Source organism: Cydia strobilella, chromosome 13 (genome assembly GCF_947568885.1).
Source record: "Cydia strobilella chromosome 13, ilCydStro3.1, whole genome shotgun sequence".
Lineage (NCBI taxonomy): Eukaryota > Metazoa > Arthropoda > Insecta > Lepidoptera > Tortricidae > Cydia > Cydia strobilella.
Window position 1 is genome coordinate 2,247,906 of NC_086053.1, and position 12,607 is coordinate 2,260,512.

Genomic DNA, 12,607 nt, shown 5'->3' on the forward strand with positions numbered 1-12,607 from the left:
ATAATTAAACGACTGCCAGCTGCAAATCCCATAAGTACTTCTTTGTTAAAAACTTGGTGAAAAATGTGAGAGAAAAGAAACACAAATGTTATTCAAATCCCCTGACCTCGTTTCTCTTATTATGTTTTTTAAGTATTTCGTCGCGGAAATTATTTTCAGTCTGTTTATTTAAAAAAAAGGTAAATTCTGTGCAACATACGTAATAAAATGAGAAATCATTTTCGCGAAAACAGTTTGGTATTTGACATGAGAAATATTTATGCCAAATTTGGGTCCGGCATATTTTAAGACGGCACAATAATATTACAACGCTAAGCCGAGAAAAAGGGAAAAAGGCAATTCGTATACGTTATGTGGGTAAAAGAAGGAAAAGGTGCAAAAACTCGGGCCATGAATATTATAGGGTAGGCCGTTTGCTAAACTGCTGAAAAAGTTTTATGCGCGTTTTGTTTTGGCATTCCGGACGGCTTTTTTGAGTTTTTCGGGTTACTTAGTTACTATACTTTGCCGCGCCCGCTCCGCAAGCACTGTGAGCGGAAAATTGACATTTAAAAACGTATTTTATTTTGTATTTACCATTTTTAGAGTTCCGTACCCAAAGGGTAAAAACGGGACCCTATTACTAAGACCTGATAAGTAACTGGAATTAAAAAGCCAAGTAGCTACAAGAATTGAAATGCGTCACTCTTCTAAGAAGGCCGTTGTATTTAAATTTATTGTAATTCCATCGGCCAGACGTGATAATATTAATACTTAATACTATAGTATTAATATTATCGCGTCTGGTTTTTGGTCTACAGTAGGTTTCAGTCATCTTGGTGATGGTTTATAAAAAAACCGGCCAAGTGCGAGTCAGACTCGCGTTCCAAGTGTTCCGTACATTACACAATGTACTTTTTATGTGAAATGTCTTTAAAAAAACCCGTAGGGGTCGGATCAAAAACTAAGTAATTAAGTCCGACTCACGCCTGACTGCACATTTCTAAAGGTTTTCCGGTGATCTATAGGCAAAGATGTATTGTGTATTTTTTTTATTTTTTTTGACCCAGTAGTTTCGGAGATAAAGAGGGGGGAATGGTCATTTTTTTGCCTATTTTCTTGAATAACTTCTAAACTATTTATCTTAAAATTGTAAAAAAAAATATATTTGAGATTTTCACAAAGAGCTCTTTCATTTAATATGTAACACTATATAGTTTGACAAACTTTATTTTTTAAATTTCTTATTTATCCCCCAAAAGTGGCCCTCGTATTTAAAATTTGTTTACGTTACATGTCCATCTTTGGGTCACAAATTTACATGTGTACCAAATTTCAACTTAATTGGTCCAGTAGTTTCGGAGAAAATAGGCTGTGACAGACGGACAGACAGACAGACAGACGAACGAGTGATCCTATAAGGGTTCCGTTTTTTTCCTTTTGAGGTACGGAACCCTAAAAAACGCTACTAAGTAATACATATTATAAATACGAAAATAACTTTGTCTGTATTTCTTTCTGTCTTACCTATTCGGGCTTAAATAAATCGATCACGGAATTAGTATATTACAAAAAGCGAGTTTAAAGTGGTTTTCTTCATTATCTGCACACTTCCACATTAGTTTACTGCATAATAAGCTATCAATATTACACTTTAAACAACATTAATGCGCAAAAAACAAAGAAATTAGTCACGATCACGAGGCGTCATCACCAATATGGCGCTCGACCGCCCTCATGAAAAAAAAAGGCTGCTATAGAACTACCAGAACTACTTAGTATTGAAATCATCCATAGATTTAATGCTCAGTAAAAGGGGTTTAGCACACAAACCACTGCTTGCTTTGACATTTCTTTTATTACATTGATATACAGGATTAATTATAAGATTACAAAAAGATCAAATCGAACATAACCTCGCGCACACGCCTGCCGCCAAATCTGACAGTTCTCTCTAAAAAACCATGGAGACTGTATAAAGGAGCCAAATCTCTATGTATGAAAAGTGTCCATCAAAAAACAGTAATTAGGCGGCGCCACCATACACCGAAATACTACCAAAAACAACCTACGTAATTTGGTCGGGTTATTTGTTGCCTTATATGGTTCATGTTATACTCATGTCCCAGAGCCTAACTAGCGCCACCGGAGAGATTAGGAACTATTATTTAAAGCTTAACGCGGTCACTTTTACAACAATTCTGCCATAAGAGATTGCGATCCTTTCTATACCATCCATATAAAAAACTAAAATGACCATAGATACAACAATCAAAAGTATAAAGCCAGGTACATACTACATGTAATTATCAGTAGTATTAGGCCACATATAGTATATTAACTATTGTGATGCTTACAGCATTAAAGAGAACTCTTTAAAACTAAGAAGTTCTGGTTGTTCTATAGCAGCCTTTTTTCCGTCAGGGCCATAAAGACGGTTTTGCTTGGGCCACAAGATGGTGACGTTTGGATGGCAATAAAAGTATAGGATCACGGTGGGCCACCTTATAAGACTGACCGAAGGTTGAGTATCGCTGATGCAGTTCTTGTATTTGAAAAATTAAAAAACAGACTAGTTGAAGTACTGAACTAAACTCATCAACCCAACAAGCAAATTAACTTAATCATTACTAATTATACAGCAGCACTTAATCAAATAGGTCCCAGGTGTGACTGAGGTAAATAACATTCGGTTCCAGTCTAACTTGCCCTCTATATGTGTAGAAAATATTAGTAGACAAGGGTCATTTTTATAATGGTTGAGTTGGGAAATAGTAGACAATGCTACTTTAATTATAGGGTCAGTAGGGGACGAGAGGATCATAGGGAGAGTTGATATATCGTCAGCACGTGACAACATATGGCTGACATACGAATTGCATCAATGTCGAATAAATTGAAACTTATGACGAGCGTGGATGGGGTTGGTTTAGCCACAGAATCCATACTAATATTATAAATGCGAAAGTCTGTCTGTCTGTCTGTCTGTCTGTTTGTGTGTTCCCTCTTCACGCTTAAACCGCTGAATCGATTTAGATGAAATTTGGCATAGAGATAGGTTGAGTCTCTGAGAAGGACATAGGATAGTTTTTATCCCGAAAATCGTCCCTTAAGAAAGCAAAAAGCGGGGTGGAATTGAGATAATTAATGAAGTTCCTGCTAATTTGTGTGCATAATATGCTCAAATTGAATGTTTGCTATGAGAATTTTTCCAGGCGCTACACTTACTTTAGCTTCTGTTACTAAGTCCACGCAGACGAAGTCGCGGGCAAAAGCTAGTATATAATAGTACTATGTACAGAAGATTCACTCCCTAACAAAACGCGACTACTACGCGCAAGGCGGCGCAAGCGCGTGCATGCGTCCGTTCCATAGCGGTGTGCGGCAATTACTATGGCAAAACCTCAAAATTGAGGCGGCCGCCGGTACTTGTAGCGACGCGACGAAATCGCGGAGTGAGACACGACTGGTTTAGCTTAGGTTGGCAGAATTGGTTGTATGGTTCTGAATTCGAATCCCTGTAGATGGATGTTTTCTAAGTTTTATTTGCACTTGATATTACCCCAACGCACCTTATTTACTCTGTTTATAATCGGTTATAATTATCATTCTCAGAAAATCATATGTCATATAATAAAGAAAACCTGACCAAGGCCTACCAGCCTAAGACTGTGATCGAACCAGCAGTGTCTTCTGCATTAATAATATGTTTTTATTTAATATTAATACAATAATAAATGGGGCATTTTCTATGAAAAGGGACCTTATTGTCGATGGCGCTTGTATTTATATCGGAGCATCGTTTATAATGGCGTAAGCGCCATCGACAATAAGGTCCCTTTTTATAGAAAATACCACAAATAGTTTTATAAATCCTTTACCTAAAACTTAATCTAAAAAACACAAACTAAAATAAAATAATTAAATTTTCAGAAAAAATAAGACTAGGGTTCGTAAGCGACATTCGCCCTTCATAGTTCAGTGTCGTTTACGACCCCGCTGAAATGCACCTAAAACAGAAAGCACGTATTAGCTACAAACGCTAGTGCTGTATTTATGAATCTTGATGTGCTGTAAAGTTATTTGCGCCTCAAAGTTCTCATTGTTCGACGGCGCTCAGTAAGTAACGCTCAAAGCGTGCTCGGTGGCTCGGGTCAGCGCATAGTAATAAGCAGGAGCGGTATTCGACATGCGTTAAGTGACGTTTCGTGTTGAACTTCAGTTGAATGGAAGAAATCGTGTGTTGTCAAATAGGTAAATTTGACATTAGCAATCCACAGTTAGGTGACAACGAAACCAAACCGAACCACGCAGAGTTCAGAGCCATTTTAAACCGTATAGTAGTAAGAAAACAAAGTTGATTTTTGTTGCATAATTTTTTCAATGAATGAGTTTTGGTGTACAACCAAATGATACTTTCCACAGTTGATGAACAAATGATTCATTCCACTGTTGAACTGATGTTGAAGCCGAAACTGACAGTTGTGCATCTCGAATAGGGCCCCAGGGCTATAACCACGAAAATCGAAGTTCGCAAATTGCGAGCATCTTTCTCTGTCACTCTAATTACGCCTTCATTGGAGTAAAAGAGAAAGATCCCCGCAAATTGCGAATTTCGGTTTTTGCGGTAGGCCCCCAGAGACCGGAATTATTGTGGCATTTTTGAACTCTCATAGGGAGTTCTTCGGCTTTCGATGTCGGTATATCGGAAGTCGATAAATGGGAAGTCCCCAATGACAATTAAAACTGCCACGAGAATTCCGGCCACTGGTTATTATAATAATTATTATACCAAACCCCCGCTAAAGCTAATAAGCTTTAGCGGGGGTTTGGTATAATAAGTATATCAAAACCTATTAAAATAAGTAAATATTTTAATCAGAACGTGTTCAAACACAAAACTAAAATAAGAACGTAATAAGAAGACATAAACTGAAATATAACACTTTAAACTCTTGCGTTTTGTACACATATTTAATGATATTAACGGTTCTACCGTAAAATAAATTCACGTCTTGGTCACAGAAGACGGACGTCCCAGCAAAATGTCAACGGAGATATTGGTAACCAACACTAAACTACAAACCCGAAAATTAATAATAATAACAAATCGTCAAGCTTATACCAGGTGTAGCTACTTATGCATCCGCTCCCGCTCCGCCCATCACTCCGTCCTCTCCGCTGCTGCAAGGGGCAGCTTTGTTCCAAAGGCCTACGCGCCTTTTGGCCGTTCTTTCTGTTACAAGCTCAGCTTATGCATCCGCTCCCGCTCCGCCCATCACCCTTTCCTCTCCGCTACTGCAAGAGGCAGCTTTGTTCCAAAGGGCAACGCGCCTTTTGGCCGTTCTTTCTGTTACAAGCTCTGCTTATGCATCCGCTCCCGCTCCGCCCATCACCCTTTCCTCTCCGCTACTGCAAGAGGCAGCTTTGTTCCAAAGGGCTACGCGCCTTTTGGCCGTTCTTTCTGTTACAAGCTCTGCTTATTTATCCGCTCCCGCTCCGCCCATCACTCCGTCCTCTCCGCTGCTGGAAGAGGCAGCTTTGTTCCAAAGGGCTACGCGCCTTTTGGCCGTTCTTTCTGTTACAAGCTCTGCTTATGCATCCGCTCCCGCTCCGCCCATCACTCCGTCCTCTCCGCTGCTGGAAGAGGCAGCTTTGTTCCAAAGGGCTGCGCGCCCTTTGGCATTGTTCTTTTGGCCCATCACTAGGATTAGTGATGTGGCCCAAACGTAATGAATCGAACGTTTTATTTTTTCTGTTGTTTTTATGCGGGCTCTTTTCGCTCTTAGAGAAAATGGACACGGTAAATGTATCGGGGTTCCTTTTTCGTTTGTCTTTCTGAAGAACTTAATATAAATTTGTTATTATTTGTATGTTTGTAGGATAATGAAAAGTTTCTGTGAGACATGTTTTGATTTTTTAACCCCCGGCGCAAAAAAAGGGTGTTATACTGATACTACGTTTGACGTCAATGTCTGTCTGTGGCATAGTAGCTCTAAAACGGATGGACCGATTTCGATGCCGTTTTCTTTATTGACGGCAAGTTTCCCTGCGGTGGTTCTTAACCATTTTTGATAAAAATCGATCCAGCCGTTTGAAGAGTATCAGCTGTTTGCTAAAATTATGTAATGCATTTTTGGCATAATTCGTCAAGGGTATTTACAATTGTTAATATAATAGTTGTGTAAATGTGTACTCCTGACACTAACGTCTATAGATACACATCTTTAAGTGATTATGATTGAAAAGCATAAGTATTAAAACGGCGTAAAATTACAGTCCATATAAAAAAAAATTGTTTGTTTTTAAAGAAGCAAAGTTCTTGTTGAAGCTCTCGTGGTCGGTCTGCAAGCAAGCGAAAGATTCAAAAATTTTATTATGAGTGTAGCGAAGTGTGTTCGCTAGAAAAAACCCAGAATTTGCATCAAATTACTGTGTTATTTATTTATTCTTGTAGATAAAATGCAACTGCCTCATCAGTTTTTGAATAATAAAGAGAACCCGTTGACCACGAACGCTGTAAAGAGTTCGAAAAGACGGGATGTATTATAAATTCAATATACGCGATATAATCCGTTTTCATAGTTTTATTTCATGAGTAACTATCGCGGTAACCGAAGACAATATTAATAAAGAGAACCTTTACGAGCTGGTGTGGTGAAAAAAAAACGTATTAAAATTATGGCGCTTAACAACTTTTTATAATAGTTTAGGTAGTTATAGTAGTAATAGTGAAACTTTACTAGAAAACTTTCCCGTCGAAGAAAAACGTAATGAAAATTTAATTTTAAACGATTCCCGCAAAAAGTAGTCTGCAACTTATTTAAAATTAACTAGTGCCATGCCCATGAGTATTCGAGAGGTTTTTTAAAAGTTTGTTACATTGCTGATAATTAACATATATTAAGGATATTAATACAGAGAATGCCGTAATATGATGTTCACTTTCTATGTACAGAGATCTTCAGAATTGCATATATTCTGCGTGTACCTACATATAATAAATTGATAATCATAATGTGATATTCTTTGCGTTATAAATTTAATTTGCTTTGATTTGAAAGGTTAAGAGCCCATCAACTTGCTCACTAGCGCCACTGCTAAATAATTGTGATTATTTAAATTTAACGATAGATATTTAAAAAAGGGGGCCGCTAAGTACTGTATTTTGTTTTTATGTTGCTGGATTCGTCGATCTATGAACTTATAACAAAAATGGCCCTTTTAACTTTGGACGCATTGATTGACGAATCCAGCAACGTAAAAAGTGTAAAAACCACCACTTATGTTCTCGGTGAGATATGCATAATCTATAATACCTATGTATATTCTGTCTATATTGTTCTTCACTTGTATGCTTCTGTTTTATCTCCTTGTAATAAAATAAAAATAAATAAATAAAATAAACTATTATAATGTATTCAAAAGGTACTTAAATACAATAAAAAGTTACTTAAATTTTTACAGTAAGAATATTATTCTACGTATGTTTGGGGTTTGGGCAACCCCGTAATCGAATTCAAAAGCTGTGACTCAAACTAACATTTCATATTCAAGACGCGCACAGTAAGTATGTAATAATAAGTACGTGCTGAGTTTAACTGTAGAATCGATTTAATTTTGAAATGAATATGTTTTTAATTTTACTACGTTGATGGCAAACAAGCATACGGCCCGCCTATAGTAAGCAGACTTCGTAGCCTATGGACGCCTGCAACTCCAGAGGTGTTACATACGCGTTGCCGACCCTAACACTCCGCTCCCTCGTTGAGCTCTGGCAGTACGCAGTACTCACCGGCAGGAACACGACAATATGAATAGGGTCTAGTGTTATTTGGGTGCGGTTTTCTGTAATATAAGTAAATATAAAATTGTTGTAAGAGGAGAAAGACTTCCTAATGATCAGCTGCTAAAAGCCGTTTATTAATACGTTAATCTCCAGTTTTCACCGCCAGATAGCGCTATCAGACGTGAAGATTTATTACCCTTATCAATGTGTGATGCCACCCATGGGGGGGCTTATGGGCTTTCAATGAACCTTACTAATCATTGTTGTTGGTACAAATTAGTATAGTATTAAAAAATATTGCCTTTTAGTTAGGGCCGCTCTCATATTTAGCATGAACATTCATCACAATCATCATAGACTTATATTGAGTGGGATATAGACCGTGATTACCTTTTGTATTCTTTATGAGCTCCCGATATTTCCCGGGATATTTATATGTTTATATCCCGGTCAATATATGTCTAGTGAAACTAACCGTGAATCATTCAAAACTCTAATCATCATCATAACTTAAACTTTGCTCTTGTCGGTGGAATAATCGCCAATAATAGTGTCGTTTCCAAGCAAAAAGTCTCACTTTGTCGCTTGCCATAAGGACGCTTTGACAGGTTATTCGTATAAAGATACAAGCAAATCTCGTCCTTATGGTAAGCGACAAAGTGGGACCTTTGAGTAGACTTCGACAAAATTTATTTCTTTTGCCAGCCTTTTATTTTCCTCATACGACGCATTATTTTTAATTTGGCTGAGATAAATAATTCTAGGATTTCCTCTTCCTCTTGTCTTTTAATCCTGCCTTCCAGGATGTTTAGGAAAAAGTTGTAAGCATTTAGAAAATGGAAATGTTATTCATGCAATGAACTGCGAATGTGAAATGTACTCCTGCCAAGGTGGGCCCAAGAGATCTCAATAATAAGTTCCTCGAAAGGAAAAAAGTGTCACATAGGCGTTTTCAGAAAAATAATGTGATAATATATGTGAAAATGCGTCATAAAACTGTCCATTTTTTTATCGATAGTCCTTATAGTCCTGAGTAGTAGGTAATACTTAAATTAAATAGTACTTCGCTCACGTATTACGCATTGAACGATTTAGATATATTTAAAGGGGCCCGGGCCCACTAACTATCAGTCCGCCGGACGATATCGGCCTGTCAGTTAGAACAAATATTTGACAGTTCCGAACAACTGACAGGCCGATATCGTCCGGCGGACTGATAGTCAGTGGGCCCCGACGCTTTTCACCATACTGCCGCCTTAAGGAGAAAAACCATAAGTGACAATTTTTGCGAAATTGAGTTATTGACACCCTCGAAATCAGGAAGAAAAATGTGATTTTTCTATCTAGCAGTTATTTCTTTATCTCTAACAGGTCAAGATTTAGACAAGCATAACTACACGCCATTTTGGTAAAGTTAGTTCCTTTTTGAGAAAGAAAAAGCATAAGTATATATTCATAGACAGAAAAGTACTAAAGTGACGACTTGTGTTTTTTTTCCCTTTTGTGTTGAATTTAAGCCCAACATCTATTTTATAAGAAGAAAAACCATAGTTTAGTATTACATAAAATTTTTATGTAAAAAACCCTTAAGTTGACTGAAATGTTCATTTTTGTTAGTAAAAAAATATTATTAGTCATAACTCTTGGAACCTAAAAAAACATAAATTGCACGTTATGTTTTTTCTGTCTCGTATGACTCTTCCTTATGCTTTTTCTGCTTAGTGTCGGTTTCAAAAACAGTGAACTTGTGGTTTATTTCTTAAACATTGTTGTCAGTTATGCTTTATCAGGCTAGTAGGTAGTCCCCCTCCGGTCTCCTCAAAGACAGATTTCGGGCGGTTCACTTGGCGCGCGCGGCTTGATCGGTTTTTTTCCTTTGGAAGACGTTGCGAGTACGACGCAGTAAGCACGTATTAATACTCCTGCCTATTTTGAAAAACATGAGAAGTGTTAACGTGTATTGGTACCGCATTCTGTTTCAACCTTAGATTTTAATACAAAAGGACATTTTTGCAGGTAAAAATTTTGGCTCGGCATTTGGTTTCAGTTTCAGGGTTATATTTGCCTTTTTAAAACTACCCCAGCCTGGTTCAAATACAAAAGAGCTCTTTTTTTATTTTCTCTAGATACGCCTAGCTGTTTAGTTGGAACATCTCGACACGCGGCAGCGTGTCCAGCCAAGTTAAAAGAAAAAGCAGCAACCGTGTGTAATATTACACAAACCATTTCGAGCTACTTTTGACCCCTTCATAACTTGAAACCTTTATATAACCTGCACATATGAAAATTGGCACATTTATTCAAGCCTATTATATTTAGCTTGTCTAGAATACGAAATTTGGGTTGGGTATATTTGGAGCACCTAATGGCAATGTGTCATAAATGTTACTATTTAATTTTGTTATCAAGAGAGAGACCTTTTTTTCTTCCGAAATTTCATGTAATAACTTGTAATTATAACAATTCAGTTGTTCATCGTAACTCCTCCAATTTCCACCACAAAAAATTTCTAAACTCGTAATAGGGAGCATAACTGGTGTGACATCTTAATGTTTTTGGTTTTTTCTTATTCTGGAAGCAATTTTCGTAAGTCGACGATACTCTGATTTGAGCCTGGCGATGATCGTAATTGTTTTATGAGTTGCGATAATGTATCCTTTGTTCATTCTTGTATTACCACTTGCAATTTTTATTTTAAATTCCTCTAGTAGTGACATTATCGATCTTTATATTGTACCTCATTTTCATTACATTATTACCTAAAGATCTCTAAAAGCATATGTACTTAGTGGAATCTAATTGTAATAAATTTGAGTTTTGTATTACATTATTACTATTATTAAGGGTATCTCAAAGAATTAGTAATTACTTAGTGCAATAAAATTGTGGTTAATTTTAGTTTTGTGTTACATTATTACTCAAAGATTTCTAAAAGTATCTTATTTGCTTTCTTTTAATAAATAATTTTGATTCCTCATCGTATTTTTATGAATTCCTTTAACGAGATAAATCATAATTTGATTACTTTAACTAAGCAAAAAAACCACAAACCCAATTGTGCTTTTTCAGCTTCTAGATCGATTAGTAACATAAGCACAACTGTGTACTTGTGCTTTTATTTCTTAGACATCATAGTGCAAAACTAACACAAAAAACATAAGTACGCACTTATGTCATTTAATCTTAGTAAAGATATTTTTATTCTATTTGTTTTACGAGGTAGTAACTATTTTTTCTAAATAACTTATTTAAATAAATAGATAATCGAATAATTTATAATGCATAAAAATTCTACACTATTACTTTGTTCATTAACAAAAGTTTCAACTTTGTACTTAGAATTTAACCTATTTGAACAGGAGCGCAAAGTTTTTTGGCTTTTTCTCGAAACTTACTTTTTGTCAGTTATGGTTTTTTTCCTTGAGACGGCAGCATACAGCGGATAAGTAGTAGATGGTTCAAACATACTAGAAAGAAAATTAGTATACTTAGTCCATTTATTTTACGATAACCAGAGAAAAGACGCAAACGCTACAAATTTTTCATATAAATAACTTTTTTTTTCACCAAAATGTTAGTCCTTAAAAAAAGAGTTGCACAAAAATTCCAAAATCACATTTCAATTCAACAAGACTAGTATGACGAAGAAAAACTAGAGCCCAGAACAGAACCCACTACACGATAGTTGCCCGGAAATACCCGCAAGATACAAAGCTCGAGTGTTTCCGGTGCGTGAGTTACGGCCTTATTTTGTACGGGCCTAGATTTATGACTGCCCTTGCCTTTAGCTTGTAAACAACACTGATTCGCGTTCTTTAAGTAGAATAAAGCATGGTATAGAAAGTACCAAGTCGAACCCTAAGGGGGTAGAGAAATAAATATACGCAAATGCATCTACTTCGCGTGTCCGAACCCCGACCAAGCGTCGAGGTTGACCGTCGCTCTTTAAAGTCCACGCGCATAAAGCAAACGTCAGTTGTTGCAGCCGGACGTCCGTGAAAACTTAAAAAATGCTTCGTTGCATGATAATTAACTGCAACAGCCCAAAAATTGCGAGCACCCAAAGGCAAGAACATATTTCCTATCACAGATAAGTAATTTTTAAATTATGTTACTTATGCGTAAATTTTGTATGAAAAATTCGGCACGCTTGGTTTCAATACAAATAGTGGTATTTGCGTCATCTAGTGGGAGTGCGTATAGCTAGGAAATTAGAAAGGAACTGAAGATATACGACGTGTCGAAGTTTTGGCGATTGCGCGGGTTTTTACCTTTTACCTCAATAACTCAAAAAGTAATTGTGCCTTCCTTAGTGTCCCACTGCTGGGCAGAGTCCTCCCTTCATTGTTTTCACTAGACCATGTCATTGGCATTATCCCAACATTTCGGGTAGAATGAGTCTCTCCAAGTCGTCCCGTGCACCCCGGCCTGCAGCTGTGGTGTTCCGTGGGCCGTGGGTAACTATTTTGGCCCACGGGGTGCATGCGGCAGACATGTCCCGCCCAGTCCCACTTAAGCTTGGTCAGCTTAGTGGTCTTGACATCTCCAAGTCGTCCCGTGCATCCCGGCCTGCACCGTGTTCCGTGGGTCCCACTGGGTAACTATTTTGGCCCAATTTCGGGATGTATGCGGCAGACATGTCCCGCCCAGTCCCACTTAAGCTTAGTGGGTTTGACACCTACATCTACAACTATAAATATACTGAGTGTATTATTTTCTGTTTAAATTTTGCTTGTCAAATTCCTCTTTTACACGGTGATTTTTTTTAAATTCCTTTAACTTCAAGGGTGCATTCCTGAGCTTAAATTAAGTACCTACTTAACTTTCTCAAAGAAACCG